The sequence below is a fragment of the Bos mutus genome, chromosome 6, assembly GCF_027580195.1.
Source record: "Bos mutus isolate GX-2022 chromosome 6, NWIPB_WYAK_1.1, whole genome shotgun sequence".
Classification (NCBI taxonomy): domain Eukaryota; kingdom Metazoa; phylum Chordata; class Mammalia; order Artiodactyla; family Bovidae; genus Bos; species Bos mutus.
In genome coordinates this window covers 98,775,015-98,796,008 of record NC_091622.1, presented here as the reverse complement: position 1 = coordinate 98,796,008, position 20,994 = coordinate 98,775,015, and positions in this window count along the sequence as shown.

The window sequence follows — 20,994 nt, the reverse complement described above, 5'->3', positions numbered from 1 at the left end:
TTTTTTTTTTTTTTTTTAGGCAACATCTAATGTGCAGTCAGGACAATATCCCTCAACTTCAGTTCAGTTGAGTCGCTCGGTCATGTCTGACTCTTTGCGACCCCATGGACTGCAGCATGCCAGGCCTCCCTGTCCATCACCAACTCCCAGAGTTTACCCAGACTCATGTCCACTGAGTCGGTGATGCCATCCAACCATCTCATCCTCTGTCGTCCTCCTCCTGCTCTCAATCTTTCCCAGCATCAGGGTCTTTTCAAATGAGTCAGCTCTTTGCATCAGTGGCCAAAGTATTGGAGTTTCAGCTTTAACACTAGTCCTTCCAATGAACACCCAGGGCTGATCTCCTTCAGAATGGACTGGTTGGATCTCCTTGCAGTCCAAGGGACTCTCAAGAGTCTTCTCCAACACCACAGTTCAAAAGCATCAATTCTTCAATGCTCAGCTTTCTTTATAGTCCAACTCTCACATCCATACATGACTATTGGAAAAACTAGAGCCTTGACTAGATGGACCTTTATTGACAATGTAATATCTCTGCTTTTTAATATGCTGTCTAGGTGTTTATAACTTTCCTTCCAAGGAGTGTCATTTAATTTCATGGCTGCAGTCACCATCTGATTTGGAGCCCCCAAAATAAAGTCTGTCACTGTTTCCATTGTTTCCCCATCTGTTTCCCATGAAGTGATGGGACCAGATGCCATGATCTTAGTTTTCTGAATGTTGAGTTTTAAGCCAACTTTTTCACTCTCCTCTTTCACTTTCATCAAGAGGCTCTTTAGTTCTTCTTCACTTTCTGCCATATGGGTGGTGTCATCTGCATATCTGAGGTTATTGATATTTCTCCCAGCAATCTTGATTCCAGCTTGTGCTTCCTCCAGCCCAGCATTTCTCATGATGTACTCAGCATATAAGATAAATAAGCAGGGTGACAATATACAGCCTCAACGTACTCCTTTTCCTATTTGGAACCAGTCTATTGTTCCATGTCCAGTTCTAACTGTTGCTTCCTGACCTGCATACAGATTTCTCAGGAGGCAGGTCAGGTGATCTGGTATTCCCATCTCTTTCAGAATTTTCCACAGTTTAGTGTGATCCACACAATCAAAGGCTTTGGCATAGTCAATAAAGTAGAAGTAGATGTTTTTCTGGAACTCTCTTGCTTTTTCTATGATCCAGTGGATGTTGGCAATTTGATCTCTGGTTCCATTGTATTAATTTTTTGCCATGTTTTTTGTTTGTTTTTGCTTTTTATTAATTCCATAAGATAATCTCTATGACTATCCAGATCTAGCATTGACTGAGATAATTACAGGGTAAAGTAACTTCTTTATAGGAACAATCAGTTGTTCAAATAAAGTAATTGAAAGCATACTTTATATATATATGTGTGTGTGTGTGTCTATGTGTATATATATATATATATATATATGAGATATTTTAAAAAGTTTTCTGAACAAGGTAGTTCTTCCTCTTTGAGAATTTTAGGAAAATTCTTCACCTTTGTATGTGGGCATAGATGGAGCTTTGAGAAGGCATAGTCTCCTCATTCTGTTTATGCTGGTGTGAGTGTAGAATGAATGATAACAGAGAAGTTATCTCTATATCCTTTATAAATCCTGACCTGAACAACCACTGGTCACTGGGCATATTCCTCACAGTAGTATCTGACATTATAGTAACTCATCATGCATCTTGTCTAAATGCTGCATTTTCACAGATGATTTGAAGAAAATGATGTCCATATGAAGTTTATGATATATCTGTGTTGCTCAAAGCAGTATTTCAAAAATGCAACAAGGTGCCCATCAGAAATCAGAGGTTTAGGAAAAACTGCCAAGTGAGTAAAGCTGTGTGTGCATGCTAAGTCGCTTTAGACATGTCTGATTTCCTGTGACCCTATTGACTATAGACTGCCAGGCTCCTCTGTCCATGGGGTTCTCCTGGCAAGAATACTGGAGTGCGCTGCCCTTTCCTTCTCCAGAGGATCTTCCTGACTCAGGGATCGAATCCCCTGCGTTGGCAAGCAGGTTCTTTAGCACTACAGGCACCTGGGAAGCCAAAGATCCATTAAACGGGATTACTGGCGTGGGTCGCCATGCCCTCCTCCAGAGGATCTTCCCAACCCAGAGGTCAAACCCATAACTCTTATGTCTCCTGCACGGGGTGGGCAGGGTCTTTGCCACTAGCACCACCTGGGAAGCCCGTGTAAACGTGTAGCTACACACAACAAGAAATTCCAGGGAAGAAACCACTAAAGAACAGTACAGTGAGCTGTTAATAATCATTGTGGAGACTAGTCACACCGATTTCTCAACTTCTTTTTTTTCAATCTGTTTTGAGAGGTTCATTTCTGCCAGAATGAGGGAGGATTTTCCCCAGGCAATGGGCTCTACTTGGTTTTAAGTCAATCAATGCCCATCAGTGTCACAGGGAAAAGCATTCTAATCAGATGGGTTATCAATGGATTAGGTCCCTCTCCTGCAGGATCTCTATGACACCTTTAGCTCTGGAAAGGGGCTAAACATTTCGAGCCAGATTGTTTGGTTTTGTCTGGAAGCACTGCAATGCCTTATTGATTGAACAGAGATGAAGGTTTTCAGAAGAGACAGGTTCCCTGGATAGCTATTAAAAAGATAGCTGATTTAAAAAAAAAAACCTTTCAAATGATACGCATACTTCCTTATTAAACAGATTTCCTCAAGTAAATGAGTCTTTTGTTGGGCTAAGGTCACTATTTTACGGACATCAATTACTGTGACTCACTGGAATACAGTGGTATTGGGAACCGTGGTGCTGGGCCCTCTTTATGAATGGCTGTTTGGGGTGGTCTCATGGCTTACCACCAGCTGTCCCTTCTCACTGGAAGAACTTGTGGCAAAATCTTTCAATCCTCTTTTTATTTGTTATCTGCTGGGGATTATGATGACACCTTCATATGCCAGGGAAAATTCAATAATCAAGTTTGTGAAGCAGTAGTAGGGAAAAAGTTGTATCCCTATTTTGCCACTTACTATCTGAGTCATGCTGAGCCCATTTTTTACTTCTCCAAGTCTTGGATTCTGACCTAAAAAAACAGAATAATAATATCTACTCTTCAGGGTCATAGTGAAACTTAAATGAGATAAAAATAAGTTCTGATGTCAGTACCGCACATATAGTATGGGTTCTATAAATGATCCTTTCTAAGTAAATGTCCCAAACATTTCTTTTATCAACAATCATAAGTGAACAGGCACTGTCCCCACTCCCTTCCTGTTGAAAAAGGTATTTTAGGTCATTACTTTATATAGAGCTTTGATCACAAGCTCTCTATGAGGCTTTGGGGAAAGGACAGTGAGCAGACTGGTCTGATTTCTGCCCTGGTGAGTTTAGTGTAGAAGACAAGAAACAAATAATTACTCAAAAAATTATTTAATTCCAATTGTCCAGAAGTTATGAAAGAAAAGGGGAGTCTATATGTAAAATGGAAACCTGACGATATGGAAGATCAGGAGAAACTTCTCTGAGATATCATATCCAATAAGGGTACAGGAAGATAACTAGGAGTGAGCTGGAAACTGGACAACTGAGTATTCTAGGCTTTGCAGCTTGGAATTTTAAAGAGCTGGGGAACTGAGATAAGATGAAGGATTGGAGCAGAGCTGAGGCTGGTGAGGTGCATGGTTCAGGCCTTGGAGATGATGGCAAAGTTTTGGACTTCACTTTGAGAAAGACATCTTCCCTGATGGCTCAGATGGTAAAGAATCTACCTATGATGTGGGAGACCCAGGTTCCACCCCTGGGATGGGAAGATCTGCTGGGGAAGGGAGTGACTGCCCACTGCAGTCTTCTTGTTTGACAGAGGATGACTAGATGGAGGAGCTTGGTAGGCTACAGTCCATGGAATCGCAGAGAGTCAGACACGACTGAGTGACACTTTCACACTAAGAGAGATGGGGGCCATAACAGGGAATTAATTAATCAAGGATGATAAACCAGAGGTTTACAACCCTTTCCTGAATCTTGAAATGTTTCCATACTGCTGGATAAATAGTGATATGCTAAGCCTCCTACCACCTATAACTCCTTCTCAGACCCACTCCCCCTTCCAGCCCCCTCTACCCTTGGGGTTAAGGAGACCTCCGGGGCCTTTCTAGCATTTTTTGCAATTGGTTGATGGCCAACATCATATAAGTTGCTAATATGTTAAATATTATATCTAGTTTTAAGCAAGATTCCCATTTCCTCCAAATTTTCTCCATTATGAGTTTACAGTTATGCTCAAAATTCTTAAAGAAGACTAAAAGTATTATAATTTAATGCAGTTAAAATATTTAAATGGTCTTAGTGCCATTTTTTCATCTTCTCTTTAATCCCTACTGTGAATTGAATTTAATACCACATCTCTCTTCTGACTGATGTGCTTAGTCACAGTCGTGTCTGACTCTTTGTGACCCCATGGACTGTAGCCCACCAGGCTCCTCTGTCCATGGGATTTTTCAGGCAAGAAATACTGGAGTGGGTTGCCATTTCCTTGTCCAGGGGATCTTTCCAATCCAGGGATAGAAACCAGATCTCCTGTGTCTTTTGCACTGCAGGCAAATTCTTTACCTGCTGAGCCATCTGGGAAGCCTAATGTCTCAAACTCAACCATTTCTTTCCATTACTGCTGTTCTCATGCAGTTACCTCTCCCTGGGTTGCTGTAATAACCCAGAAGCCCTCTGTCTGGCCTTCAGGTTTTTATTCTTTTTCTGGCCCAAACCACTTTCTACAGGGCTGTCAGTGTCCAGTTCAGCTCAGTTCAGTCACTCAGTCGTGTTCAACTCTTTGTGACCCCATGGACTGCAGCATGCCATTCTTTCCTGTCCATCACCAACTCCCAGAGTTTACTCAACTCATGTTCATTGAGTCAGTGATTCCATTCAACCATCTCATCTTCTGTCATCCCCTTCTCTTGCCTTCAATCTTTCCCAGCATCACGGTCTTTTCCAGTGAGTCAGTTCTTTGCATTAGGTGGCCAAAGTATTGGAGTTTCAGCTTGAGCATCGGTCCTTCCAAAGAATATTCAGGACTTATTTCCTTTAGGATTGACTGATTTGATTTCCTTGCAGTCCAAGGGACTCTCAAGAGTATTCTCCAACACCACAGTTCAAAAACAATTTGATACTTTGGCATTCAGCTTTCTTTATAGTCCAACTCTCACATCCATACATGACTACTGGAAAAACCATAGCTTTGACTAGATGAACCTTTGTTGGCAAAGTAATGTCTCTGCTTTTGAATATGCTGTCTAGGTTGGTCATAATTTTTCTTCCAAGGAGCAAGAGTCTTTTCATTTCATGGCTGCAGTCATCATCTGCAGTGATTTTGGAGCCCCCAAAAATAAAGTCTGACACTGTTTCCATTGTTTCCCCATCTATTTGCCATGAAGTGATGGGGCCACATGCCATGATCTTAGTTTTCCCTGGTGGCTCAGATGGTAAAGCATCTGCCTACAATGTGGGAGACCTGGGTTTGATCCCTGCATTGGGAAGATCCCTTGGAGAAGGAAATGGCAACCCCCTCCAGTACTCTTGCCTGGAAAATCTCATGGACGGAGGAGTGTGGTAGGCTACAGTCCATGGGGTCGCAAAGAGTCGGACACGACTGAGTGACTTCACTTTTCACTTTCCCTTTTTAAGCCAGCTTTTTCACTCTTCTCTTTCACTGTGCCCCAGTCAGTGTCTAATACACAGTGTGTGCTGCTAGAAAAACAGCATGAGGGGATGCTAAATTGCTTCAGTCATCTCAGACTCTGTGCAACCCTATGGACAGCAGACTGCCAGGCTTCTCTGTCCATGGGATTCTTCAGGCAAGAATACTGGAGTGGGTTGCTGTGCCCTTCTCTGGAAGATCTTCCTGACCCAGAGATTGAACCCGAGTCTCTTACAATTCCTGCATTGGCAAGCGGGTTCTTTGCTGCTTGAACCACCAGGGAAGCCCTTAAGCCTCTATTACAGCTTCCCAAAGATTTTAGATGGCACATTGACAAACATTTTTCACTTTATTAGTTATGTGTATATTTTCACATGTATAAGAAAAATTTGATAGTACACTAAACATATGTCTTATTGCTTAGAATGAGATTAAGTAAAAACATAAGTTAAAATTGATTAAAATATATTAAGTTAATAGTAGCAAAGTAACATTCAGATATGGCAAAATGGTGTAGATATTATACAATGACTGAAGTTTGGGGAAAACTGGTGAACACAATGCCACAAAACCAAGTGATGTTATGATCTCCTCCCTGAAGGATTGATAGCATGGGCTTGGCTGAGTTGTCAAGGTAAAGCTAGGCTTTAAACATGTGGCTCACAGATCCTAGTGGGCACCAGGGCCTTCCCAAGTAAGTCATGTTTTAAAAAAGAAAGAAAGAAAAAGAAAGTGTTGAGAATATGTGCTTCACAAGACTCCTGGGATGCGGTAAACAGCTTCAGGTTATTTCAAGAACCCTGGAAAATCTTTTAACATATTGAGAAATATAAAACAGGTTGAGTTTTTAAAAAACAAAACATTTTTTAAAGTGAAAGCGGCTCAGATGGTAAAGAATCTGCCTGCAATGCGGGAGACCTGGGTTCAATCCCTGGGTCAGGAAGATCCCCCGGAGAAGGGGATGGTACCCACTCCATTATTCATGCCTGGAGAATTCCATGGAACCTGGCGGGCTACAGTCCACGGGGTCGCAAAGAGTCATACACAACTAAGTGACTAACACTTCTGCTTTCACATTTAATTTGCAATGATATGTTAGTTTCAGGTATATAGCAAAGTAATTTGTTTCATCTATATGAATATATATATATGTGTGTGTGTGTGTGTGTGTATATATATATATATATATTCTTTTTCAGATTCTTTTCCATTATATGTTATTATATGATATTGAATAGTTCCTGGAGCTATGCAGTAGGTCCTTGTTTATCTGTTTTATATATATAGTAGTATATATCTGCAAATCCCAAACTCCTAATTTATCCCTCCCCTCACCTTCCTCTTTGATAACCATAAGTCTGTTTTCTGTGTCTATGAGCCTGTTTTTAAAGCAGGTTGAGTTTTATTCTCCAAAACTGAGGGCAGTGTGAAGTCATGGAAAGGGGGTGGATTTTGTAGGTAGACAGATGTGAGTTCAAACACCAGCCTGTCACTTATTTGCTGTTTGACCTTGAGCAAATATTTGTGCATCTCTGAGTTTTTTAATTAGTGGAACAGGCAAAGTAATCACAATCTTGGAGAGAATACAAAGCTTCATGTATAGATATGGGCTTACATGGTTTCTGGCACATAGTTGGCATTTAATAAGTGCACCTTTGTTTTTAACTCCCTCAAATGTAATTTGCTCAAAAATAAAAGTAAAAATAGAGTAAAATCAAAGCAGACTGTGATTGTACCAGATGTTTTTTTCTCTGAAAAAACCCAAAATCCCAAACAATAGGGGAAACATGATGAAAAAGAAAGTAATTTTCAATGGCACTGAAATATTCCCCTGAGTCTTTAAAAGTCTCTGATTGAAATGAATGAATATGCAAGTGTCACTTATTGATGGCCTCCTCCCATAAGCAGTGAACTCCTTTGAAGTCATGTGGCGGTAATTGTAAAAGAAGTTATATGCATAAAATTACTTCTCTGGTGAAATAAGAATCATAAATCAGTTCACAGTCAATCCATCTGCAACTTCTTCAGTTGTGCTGATTTCAGAGATTGCAACAAAAAATAAGTCAAGGGTGAATAACTGAAAGCCAGTGGGGGGACTCTGGGTCTCTTGCTCACCACTTTCTTGGTAATGGAGAGCTGGATGAGGGTGAAAGAAGGTGACGAGAGTTTTAAGAAGTGTCTTATGACATCAGCATCCTTTTCCTGGCCCTGTTTGGTTTCTTGAGAAGAGAGATTTGACCTTCTCAGTGACAGAAGGTGTTTATCACCTACTTGCCATGCCTTGTACTGCATTCCTACTAACTCAGGGCAGCCCAGAACTTCTAGCCATGGATACTCGGAATGAGTGCTGGATCTAATTTTTCTGACCCTTAGAACATCCTCTACTTTAAGGGATAACTATGAAATGCTCTCAGGCTTCCAGGGTGGCTCAGATGGTAAAGAATTTGCCTGCAATACAGGAGATGGGTGTTTGATCCCTGGGTGGGGAAGATCCCCTGGAGAAGGAAATGGCAACCCACTCCAGTATTCTTGCCTGGGAAATCTCATGGACAGAGGAACCTGACTGGCTACCGTGCAGAAGAGTCACAGGTCACAGAAGTGTCAGACACAGTCCACAGGGTCACAAAAGTGTTAGACACAAATGAGTGACCAAACAGCAATAACAATGAAACGCTCTAGAGAATTTTGTTGGAAATTTTGTCTGTAATGGGAAGCCCCATTGGGTTGTCTCTAAGGGTAACTATGACTGGAAAAGTGTCTGCCTTTGTTTACCTTGGAATTCCCAAGTGGCAATAAAACAGTGCACTTTGTTCCTCAGGAGGACCCAATTGTTGGGATGTCGTCCAAATGCTTCCCTCCTGGTGGCGCCTGTAGCCCGTCATGACAGGAATATTGATCGAGGATAACCTAATGAAATATTAACGCCAATGGATGTGTTGGGGAAAGAGCAGATCTGGTCTTGCGAGAGTTACATTGGGTAAGAATTAGCCCCATTAGATGGCTCATTGAGTATTCAGGGGAGACAATTCTTGCTTTATAATATATGCTTGGGTTTGCCTTATGGAAAATTTATTGTTCATTCATTTGATGCACTCCTTTAAGAGGTCAACTTTGACTTTCAGTGCTCTCAGAATTTATTCTTTACTCCATTGTTCCTTGAAAACTATCTTTTATTGGATTTCTTTGTGCATTGAGTTGTCAAATAGCCAGTGCACCCTCTAAACTGCTTTCTACAATTAACACATGTGTTTTGTGATTGGGGCAGGAAGAAAATCTGACTTATTGGTGCTAGTACTTATCAACATGGAGAGGGCAAATTATATTCATCAGCCTCTTCTTTTCTTTTTTTCCTCCATATTAATCTTTTATTTGTCTATTTATAATAATTCCTCCAAGTTAATCATATGTTGCTTATTTTATTTGTAAATTTTGTTTGGGCCAGTCTTTTTAAAAAATTTTATCTATCTTTTTATTGAAGGATAATTGCTTTACAGAATTTTGTTGTTTTCTGTCAAACCTCAATGTGAATCAGCCATAGGTATATGTATATCCCCTCCCTTTTGATCCTCCCTCCCATCTCTCGCCCCATGCCACCCCTCTAGGTTGATACAGAGCCCCTGTTTGAGTTTCCTGAGCCATACAGCAAATTCCCGTTGGCTATCTTATATATGGTAATGTAAGTTTCCATGTTACTCTTTGCATACATCTCACCCTCTCCCCATGAACATAAGTCTATTCTCTATGTCTGTTTCTCCACTGCTGTTCTGTAAATAAGTTCTTCTGTACCATTTTTCTAGATTCCATATATATGCATTAGAATACAATATTTATTTTTCTCTTTCTGACTCACTTCACTCTGTATAATAGATTCTAGGTTCATCTACCTCATTAGAACTAACTCATGTGCATTCCTTTTTATCGCTAATATTCCACTGTGTATATGATCAACAACTTCTTTATCCATTCATCTGTTGATGGACATCTAGGTTGCTTCCATGTTCTAGCTATTTTAAATAGTGCTACAGTGAACAATGGGATACATGGGTCTTTTTCAATTTTGGTTTCCTCAGGGTACATGCCTAGCAGTGGAATTGCTGGGTCATATGGTGGTTTTATTCCTAGTTTCTTTTAAGGAATCTCAATACTGTCTTGCATAGTGGCTGTATCAATTTACATTCCCACCATCAGTGCAAGAGTGTTCCCTTTTCTCCACACACTCTCCAGCATTTATTATTTGTAGACTTTTGATGATGACTAATTTGACTGGTGTGAGGTGCTATCTCATTGTAGTTTTGATTTGCATTTATCTAATGAATGATGTTGAGCATCTTTTCATGTGTTTGTTAGCTATCTGTATGTCTTCTTCAGAGAAATGTCTGTTTAAGTCTTTTCCCCACTTTTTGATTGGATTGTTTGTTTTTCTGGCGTTGAGTTGTATGAGTTACTTGTATATTTTTGAAATTAATCCTTTGTCAGTTATTTCATTTGCTATTACTTTCTCCCATTCTGAGGGTTGTCTTTTCACCTTGCTTATAGTTTCCTTTGCTATGCAAAAGCTTTTAAGTTTAATCAGATCCCACTTGTTTACTTTTGTTTTTATTTCCATTACTCTAGGAGGTGGGTCATAGAGGATCTTGCTTTGATTTATGTCACTGAGTGTTCTGCCTATGTTTTCCTCTAAGAGTTTTATAATTTCTGGTCTTACATTTAGGTCTTTAATTCATTTTTAGTTTTTCTTTATGTATGGTATTAGAAAGTGTTCCAATTTCATTCTTTTACATGCAGCTGTCCTGTTTTCTGAGCATTACTTATTGAAGAGGCTGTCTTTGCCCCATTGTATATTCTTGCCTCCTTTGTCAAAAACAGGTACTCATAGGTGCATAGGTTTATTTCTGAGCTTTATATCTTGTTTCATTGGTCTACATTTCTGTTTTTGTGCCAGTACCATACTGTTTTGATGACTGTAGCTTTGTAGTATAATCTGAAGTCAGGAAGGTTGATTCCTCCAGCTCCATTCTTCTTTCTCAAGACTGCCTTCGCATTCAGGGTCTTTTGTGTTTCCATATGAACTGTGAAATTTTTTGTTCTAGTTCTGTGAAAAATGTCATTGGTAATATGATAGGGATTACATTGAATCTGTAGATTGCATTTGGTAGTACAGTCATTTTCACAATATTGATTCTTCCTACTCAGGAACATGGAATATCTCTCCATCTGTTTATGTCATCTTTGATTTCTTTCATCAGTGTCTTATAATTTTCTGTATACAGTTCTTTTGTCCCCTTAGGTAAGTTTATTCCTAGATATTTAATTCTTTTTGTTGCAGTGGTTAATGGGATTGATTCCTTAATTTCTATTTCTGATTTTTCATTATTAGTATATAGAAATGCAAGTGATTTCTGCATATTGATTTTATATCCTGCAACTTTGCTAAATTCACTGATTAGCTGGAGTAATTTTCTGATAGTATCTTTAGGGTTTTCTATGTACAGTGTCATGTTATCTGCAAACAATGAGAGATTTGCTTCTTCTTTTTCCATCTGGATTCCTTTTATTTCTTTTTCTTCTCTGATTGCTGTAGCTAGGACTTCCAGAACTATGTTGAATAATAGTGGTGAAAGTGGACACCCTTGTCTTGTTCCTGATCTAATGTTTGATGTAAGCTTATCATGTACGGCCTTTACTATGTTGAGGTAGGTTCCTTCTGTGCCCACTTTTTGAAGAGTTTTAATCATAAATGGGTGCTGAATTTTGTCAAAGGGTTTTTCTGCATCTATGAGATTATCATATGGTTTTTATCTTTCAATCTGTTAATATGGTATATCACATTGATTGATTGAATATATTGAGGAATCCTTGCATCCCTGGAATAAACCGAGCTTGATCATGGTGTATGAGCTTTTTGATGTGTTGTTGAATTCTGTTTGCTAAAATTTTGTTGAGGATTTTTGCATCTATGTTCATCAGTGATATTGGCCTGTAGTTTTCTTTTTTTGTGTTGTTTTTGTCTGGTTTTCTTGAGAAACCTATATGCAGGTCAGGAAGCAACAGTTAGAATGGACATGGAACAACAGACTGGTTCCAAATAGGAAAAGGAGTATGTCAAGGCTGTATATTGTCACCCTGCTTTTTTAACTTATATGCAGGGTACATCATGAGAAATGCTGGGCTGGAGGAAGCACAAGATGGAATCAAGATTGCCGGGAGAAATATCAATTATCTCAGATATGCAGATGACACCACCCTTATGGCAGAAAGTGAAGAGGAACTCAAAAGCCTCTTGATGAAAGTGAAAAAGTTGGCTTAAAGTTCAACATTCAGAAAACAAAGATCATGGCATCTTGTTCCATCACTTCATGGGAAATAGATGGGGAAACAGTGGAAACAGTGTCAGACTTTATTTTTTTGGGCTCCAAAATCACTGCCAATGGCGATTGCAGCCATGAAATTAAAAGATGCTTACTCCTTGGAAGGAAAGTTATGACCAATCTAGACAGCATATTCAAAAGCAGAGACATTACTTTGCCAACAAAGGTCCATCTAGTCAAGGCTATCGTTTTTCCTGTGGTCATGTATGGATGTGAGAGTTGGACTGTGAAGAAAGCTGAGCACTGAAGAATTGATGCTTTTGAACTGTGGTGTTGGAGAAGACTCTTGAGAGTCCCTTGGACTGCAAGGAAGTCCAACCAGTCCATCCTAAAGGAGATCAGTCCTGGGATTTCTTTGGAAGGAATGATGCTAAAGGTGAAACTCCAGTACATTGGCCACCTCATGCGAAGAGTTGACTCATTGGAAAAGACTCTGATGCTGGGAGGGATTGGGGGCAGGAGGAGAAGGGCACGACAGAGGATGAGATGGCTGGATGGCATCACTGACTCGATGGACGTGAGTTTGAGTAAACTCCAGGTGTTGGTGATGGACAGGGAGGCCTGGCATGTTGCAATTCATGGAGTTGCAAAGAGTCAGACACGATTGAGTGACTGAACTGAACTGAACTGAACTGTTTAGTTTTGGTATCAGGGTGATGGTGGCCTCGTAGAATGAGTTTGGAGGTGTTCCTTCCTCTTCAGTTTTTAGAAAGACTTTTAGAAGGATAGGCATTAACTCCTCTCTAAATGTTTGATAGAATTCTCCTGTGAAACCATCTGGTCCTGGGCTTTTGTTTTTTTTGATTTTGGTCACAGCTTCAATTCTGGTGCTTGTAATTGGGTTGTTCATAATTTCCATTTCTTCACGGTTCAATCTTGGAAGGTTGAACTTTTCTAAGAATTTGTCCACTTCTTTCAGGTTATCCATTTTATTGCTATACAGTTGCTCATAATAGTCTCTAATAATCCGTTGTATTTCTGCATTGTGTGTTGTAACCTTTCCTCTTCCATTTCTAATTTTGTTGATCTGATTCTTCTCTCATTTTTTCTTGATGAGTCTGGCTAAAGGTTTGTCAATTTTGTTTATTTTCTCAAAGAATCAGCTTTTAGTTTTATTAATCTTTACTATTGTTCCTTTCATTTCTTTTCCATTTATTTCTGCTCTGATCTTTATGATTTCTTTCCTTCTGCTAATCTTGGGGGTTTTTGTTCTTCTTTTTCCAGTTGTTTTAGGTGTAAGTTAGGTTGTCTATTCATTTTTTGTTGTTGTTGTTTCTTGAGGTAGAATTGTATTGCTATAAACTTCCCTCTTAGAACTGCTTTTGCTGCATCCCATAGGTTTTGAGTTATTGTGTTTTCATTGTCATTTGTTTCTAGAATTTTTTTGATTTCCCTTTAGATTTCTTCAGGAACCTGTTGGTTATTTAGAAACATATTGTCTAATCTCCATGTGTTTGTGTTTCTTACAATTTTTTTTCTTGTAATTGATATCTAGTCTCATAGCGTTCTGGTTGGAGAAGATGCTTGATACAACTTCAATTTTCTTAAATTTACTGATGTTTGATTTGTGACCCAAAATGTGGTCTATCCTGGATAATGTTCCAGGTGTATTCTTCTGCATTTGGATGGAATGTCCTGAAGATATCAGTGAGATCCATCTCATCTAATGTACCATTTAATTGTGTTTCCTTATTAATTTTCTGTTTTGATGATCTATCTGTTCATTGGTGTGAGTGGGGTGTTAAAGTTTCCTACTATTATTGTGTTACTGTCAGTTTCTCCTTTTATGTCTGTTAGTGTCTGTCTTATATATTGAGGTGCTCCTCTGTTGCATGCATAGATATTTACAATTGCTTTGTCCTTCTCTTGGATTGATCCCCTGATCATTATGTAGTGTGGTTATGACAGAGGATGAGATAGTTGGATGGTATCACCGACTCAATGGGCATGAGTTTGGGTAAACTCCAGGAGTTGGTGATGGACAGGGAGGCCTGGTGTGCTACAGTCCAATTCAGTTCAGTTCAGTCACTCAGTCATGTCCGACTCTTTGCAATCCCATGAATCACAGCACGCCAGGCCTCCCTGTCCATCACCAACTCCCAGAGTCCAGCCAAACCCATGTACATTGAGTTGATGATGCCATCCAACCATCTCATCCTCTGTTATCCCCTTCTCCGCCTGCCCTCAATCTTTCCCAGCATCAGGGTCTTTTCCAATGAGTCAGCTCTTCACATCAGGTGGCTAAAGTATTGGAGTTTCAGCTTCAACATCAGTCTTTCCAATGAATACCCAGGACTAATCTCCTTTAAGATGGACTGGTTGAATTTTCTTGCAATCCAAGGGACTCTCAAGAGTCTTCTCCAACACCACAGTTCAAAAGCATCAATTCTTCAGTGCTCAGCTTTCTTTATAGTCCAACTCTCACATCCATACATGACCACTGGAAAAACCATAGCCTTGACTAGATGGACTTTTGTTGGCAAAGTAATGTCTCTGCTTTTTAATATGCTGTCTAAGTTGGTCATAACTTTCCTTCCAAGGAGTAAGCGTCTTTTAATTTCATGGGTGCAATCACCATCTGCAGTGATTTTGGAGCCCCCCAAAATAAAGTCTCTCATGGTTTCCACTGTTTCCCCATCTATTGGCCATGAAGTGATGGGACCGGATAACATGATCTTCATTTTCTGAATGTTGAGCTTTAAGCCAACTTTTTCACTCTCTGCTTTCACTTTCATCAAGAGGCTTTTGAGTTCCTCTTCACTTTCTGCCATAAGGGTGGTGTCATCTGCATATCTGAGATAATTGATATTTCTCCCGGCAATCTTGATTCCATCTTGTGCTTCCTCCAGCCCAGCGTTTCTCATGATGTACTCTGCATATAAGATAAATAAGCAGGGTGACAATATACAGCCTTGATGTACTCCTTTTCCTATTTGGAACCAGTCTGTTGTTCCATGTCCATTCTAACTGTTGCTTCCTGACCTGCATACATGTTTCTCAAGAGGCAGGTCAGATGGTCTGGTATTCCCATCTCTTTCAGAATTTTCTGTAGTCCATGGGGTCACAAAGAGTCAGACATGACTGAGTGACTGAACTGTCCTTTTTTATCTCTTATAATAGTCTTTATTTCAAGGTCTATTTTGTCTGATATGAGGATTGCTACTCCAGCTTTCTTTTGCTTCCCATTTGCATGGAATATATTTTTCTATTTATATTTCTATTTATAAGGTTTCTTATAAACAGCATATATATGGGTCTTGTTTTTGTATCCATTCAGCCAGTCTGTTTCTTTTGGTTGGAGCATTTAATCCATTTACATTTAAAGTAATTTATTAATATATATGTTCCTATTGCCATTTTCTTAATTGTTTTGGATTGATTTTGTAGATCTTTTTTTATCTCTTGTATTTCTTGACTATATAAGTCCCTTTAACATTTATTGTAAAGCTGGTTTGGTGGTACTGAATTCTCTTAACTTCTCCTTGTCTGAAAAGCTTTTGATTTCTTCATCAATTTTGAATAAGATCCTTGCCAGGTACAGTAATCTTGGTTGTAGATTTTTCCCTTTCAGTACTTTAAATATGTCCTGCCATTCTCTTCTGGCTTGCAGAGTTTCTGCTGGAAGATCAGCTGTTAAATGTATGGGGTTTCCCTTGTATGTTACTTGTTGCTTTTCCCTTGCTGCTTTTAGTATTCTTTCTTTGTGTTTAGTCTTTGTTAGTTGATTAGTATGTGTCTTGGCATCTTTCTCCTTGGGTTTATCCTAGACAGAACTCTTTGCACCTCTTGGACTTTACTGACTATTTGGTTTTCCATGTTGGGAAAATTTTCAACTATAATCTCTTCAAAAAATTTCTCATACCCTTTCTTTTTCTCTTCTTCTTCTGGGAACCCTATAATTAGAATGTTAGTGGCTTTGATACTGTCCCAAAGATCTCTGAGACTATCCTCAGTTCTTTTCAATCTTTTTACTTTATTCTGCTCTTCAGAAGTTATTTCCATCATTTTATGTTCTAGCTCACTGATTCGCTCTTCTGCTTCAGATATTCTGCTATTGATTTCTTCTAGAGTATTTTTAATTTCAGTGATTGTGTTCTTTGTCTCTGTATGTTTATTCTTTCATTCTTCTAGGTCTTTGTTAATTGATTCTTGCATTTTCTCCATTTTGTTTTCAAGGTTTTTGATCATCTTTAGTATCATCACTCTGAATTCTTTTTCGGGTAGTTTGCATATTTCATCTTCATTTATTTGGACTTCTGTGTTTCTAGTTTGTTCCTTCATTTGTGTAGTATATCTCTGCCTTTTCATTATTATTTTTTTAAACTTTTTGTGTTTGAGGTTTCCTTTTCCCAGGCTTCGAGGTTGAATTCTTTCTTCCTTTTGGTTTCTGCTCTCCTAAGGTTGGTCCAGTGGTTTGTGTAAGCTTTGTATGGGGTGAGATTTGTGCTGAGTTTTCTGTTTGTCTGTTTTCCCTCTGATGGGTAAGCTGAGTTAGGCGGTAATCCTGTCTGCTGATCACTGGGTTTGTATTTTTGCCTTGTTTGTTGTTTAGATGAGGTGTCCTGTGCAAGGTGCTACTGATGGTTGGATGACGCCAGGTCTTGTATTCAAGTGGTTTCATTTGTGTAAGTTCTCACTGTTTGATACTCCTTAGGGTTAGTTCTCTGGTAGTCTAGGGTCTTGGAGTCAGTGCTCCCACACCAAAGGCTCAGGATTTGACCTGAAGTCAGACTGAATTCAAATTCCAGCTTCACTTTTGCTAACTTTATAAATTTCAGCTGATTCTTTGACTTCTTTACACTTCAGTCATCATCATGGAAAGAAACTCACAATGTGCCATCAAGGAGAATTTGTGCATCCAAAGAGCTATCTGAATTGGTGAATAGAGGTGTTCCCAGTGCTCAGAGCTTCTTTGAAAATCTCTTCAATGACAATCTGGTTTTATATTCTGCATCCTTGGAGAAGAATAAGTAGGTGGGGGATCAGTCTGTTCTGTTTTCAGAAATAAAGCATGCCAAAGCCAGTGCTCCCACATCCTTATGGGTCAACTAACTGGGAAATTGTTAGACCATCAGGACTGTAATCCTGTGAAAGTATTTGACATCTATGAAAAGTGTCCAGGCTGTGCTCCCTTTGTGGTGAGACTGAGAGCTTTTAATGGGAGTGCACTTTAATAACTAAGAAAACATAGAAGAAAGAAAAAGATCTTTGATGCCATGTCTTAAAATTTTTTTTTTAATGTTATATTGGAGTACAGCTGATTAACAGTGTTCTGCTAGTTGCAGGCAGACAGCAAAGAGACTCAGCCATACATATACATGTATGCATTGTCCCTCAGACTCCCTTCCCATCCAGGCTGCCATGTAACACTGAGCAGAGTTCTCCATGCTATACGGGAGGGCCCTGTCAGTTATTCATTTCAAATACAGCAGTGTGTGCATGTCCATACCAAACTCCCTAACTATTCCTTCCTCCTACACTTTCCCTGTAGCAGGCATAAGCTTTTTCTTGAAGCCTGTGAGTCTGTTTCTGTTTTGTAAATAACTTCATTTGTATCATATAAGGGACATCATATGATATTTCTCCTTCTCTGTCTTACTTCACTGAATATGACAATCTCTCCATCCATTCATGTTGCTGCAATGGCATTGTTTCATTCTTTTTAATGTGATGCCACGTCTTAATTAGATTCTATTTGATAACCATTGACATGGCTAGTTAATATATAAATTTTAATTCCAATGACCAAGCTAGGTTATGTTAACCATATGGTTTACCTGAAGTAGCCTAGAAATCCTTAAAGAAACAGTGTTCACAGTTATCCAAAAGTTAGGACAAATTGTTGTTCAGTGTTGGTTTTTTCATTATAAAATGGGAGTGTCTATTAATACTGTGATTCAGAATGACTTTTCCAATTGATTCTCTATGATGGCATATGGCCAATAGTTCTCAATTTTTCAGTCACAATACCTGCTCCAAGTACATTGAGGCAGAGTTGCCCAAAATAAGAGCTCAATAGCAAAAGCATTTCAGATTAAAGGTTCCACTTTTCAGACTGGCAAACAAGGCTTTCTACAGTCTCGGCCTGGCTATGTTTTCAGTTTTGCTGTGTGCTTTCTCCACTTCGTACTCTGAGTCTCAGCTGTGCTGAAGTATTTCCCCTTTCTCAAATTCACCAAGTCATGCTGCCCATAATGTTTCCTTGACCTGAAATATTTCATTTATTTTCTCCCTCAATTTTCCCAAATGAATGCCTGTATGAAACAATTCTTGACCTTCTCCCAACCTCCAGTAGAACTGACCATTTTTTTCTTTGTAAACTCATTGTAACCTACTCTGATTCTCTTGGCATGATTACAACACTATTCTACATATTATTTATATATCTGTCTCCTTCTACAAACTTACAGAATCTTGAGGCCAGGGATCATGTCTAATTCATCTTTGTACTCCGAGCACCTGTGAAATGCCTGACAATGAATAAATAAATGAATGAAAGAGTGAATGAATGAAAAAATCCAGTGAAGTAAATATTGACCTTATAACCCAAAGTGAAGATGGCAAACACATGGCCCCAGTGCTGTGCTTTCCCATCTCTTAGGCAGAACAGACTTTCTGAAATACTTCCTGGCCACTGAGCCTTAGATCTAGGCAGCCTGTGCCTACAGAACATAGCTTTTTTTTCCTGGTGTAATCTTTTTGTTGTTGTTGTTTATTTATTTATTTTCAGCTGCATTGGGTCTTTGTTGTTTAGCTGTCTCTAGCTGTGGAGAGCGGGGTCTATTCTGCAGATGTGGTGCACAGGCTTCTCATTGTGATGGCTTCTTTTGTCGCAGAGCATAGGCTCCGGGGCATGCAGGCTTCAGTAGCTGCGGCACAAGGGTTCAGTAGTTGTGGCTCACAGGTTTAGTTGCCCTGTGGCATGTGGGATCTTTCTGGACCAGGGATTGAAAGTGCAGTGAAAGTGCAGTGTCCCCTGCATTGCACGGTGGATTCTTAACCACTGGATCACCAGGGAAGCCCTCAAATATAATCTTAGTATCTAGTGAAATTATTTAGAGCAATGATACCCCAATCGTTTTGATTATATGAGTGAGTAACCCTATTAGTACAAATAACTGGGGGTACACCTTCTTTGGATGGCTTCTGGGTACCTTTCCAGGCTACATGGAGAGACTGGTCCGTATGGACCACATCAGTGGGCTTTTTGGTGCTTTGACTTCCGGTGGGTTTGCAGGAAACATGGAGGGTTAGGAGCAGATGAGGTTAGGGTACTCCTTCCCTGGCTCCCATCCTGATCAGTGATTGTGGGTTGGTCTGCTCCCCCTCTTGAAGGCTGTAGCTCCTGTCACATGGCCTCCTGCACATCTTTCCTTTTGGTTCTGGCATCTTCCCTTCTTCTACTCCTCCCTGCAGTTACCTGTCAAGAATGTGTCCTTTCTTGTTGCTTTTACTCAACCTTAGTGCCCTGAACTGGGGTCAACTATCCTTCTCTTAAACTCTCTTCAGTTTATAAAATCAGCTTCTATCTCCTGCTGAGACCCTGACTGATATTCCTCCAAGGCATGTCATCATTTTCTTTCTTTTTTTTAAACTTTTTATTTTATGTTGGAGTCTAGTTGATTAACAATATTGTGTTAGTTTCAGATGTACAGAAAGTGATTTGGTTATACATGCATATATCTATTCTTTGTCAAGTTCTTTTCCCATTTGGGTTGTTATATAATATTGAGCAGAGTTCCCTGCATTATACAGTGGTTCCTTGTTGGTTATCCATTTTAAATATAGTAGTGTGTACATATTCATCTCAAGCTCCGTAACTATACATTCCCCCTACCCTTCTGAATCATTTTCAATGTCTCGTAATCATGTATTAATCACCATCCATGTATCATTCGTGCAGGCTCCTCTGTCCATGGGATTCTCCAGGCAAGAATACTGGAGTGGGCTGCCCTGCTCTCCTCCAGGGTATCTTTCCAACCCAGGAATTGAGCCTGCGTCTTCTGTGTCTCCTGCATTGCAGGTGGATTCCTTACCACTGAGCCACCAGGGAAGCCTCCATCTGTATATCAAGTACTAGTGAAGCCTAGTTTCTATTATTTTTTAGAGAAGTTAAGGTTTTAATACTTTTCCTCACTTCCTGATTGATCACTTTTTTGTTCTCACCCCTTGGAAACTATTGATTTAGAAACTGATGCAAGTCTTTCTACCAGGTTTCACAGAATAAGGCTCTGTAGTCTGTGGCTTTGAAGGCATAATAAAAGCAGGGGCTGGTTTCTGGAGGATTTATGTACTTAGAGAAAAAAATGATGCTCGTGGGATGGGCTAACTACTGTTGACTTTTCCATTTCCCTCAGGGCCTTGGAGCCAGCGCAGTCATGGTGAGGCACAGAGTAATAGCATCATTGAGGCTCACAGGCAGCCAGTAAAGTGAACCTGGAGAATATTAGGCTGGGACCAAATAATGCTTGAATTGCACTCTTTCATTTTAAAGAGATTTGTTTTTAAATAATGAATGAAGGCTTCACGAACCTTTGACTTTGAGACTTTTAATCCTTCATTCTTTACTATAGAATGTTTCTAGCTCCCTGTCTCTGCCCAGATCAAAATCCACATTCGAGCAATTCCTGTGGACAGAATCTGCAAGCAATCTGATTCTGACTTCAAGTCGATTCTATTTTACAAGGGAATTCTTTCTACCTAGTGCCTCTTGGAAATGATTGAAACTTAGTTTTGTGATTATATTTATTTTCACAATTGTGGACACTTTCGGATAAATGTTTACATCTCCTGTGTATTGGCAAAACAACTATGGTTATATCTTGTATCATCTAAAACATTTCTTTCAGGGTCCCCGTATACACTGCAGATACTGTCTCATTAACCCTCCAACAATATTACAAATAGCACTGGTCTCATTATCAATAAAAAGGTCGCATTAACTTCTGATAT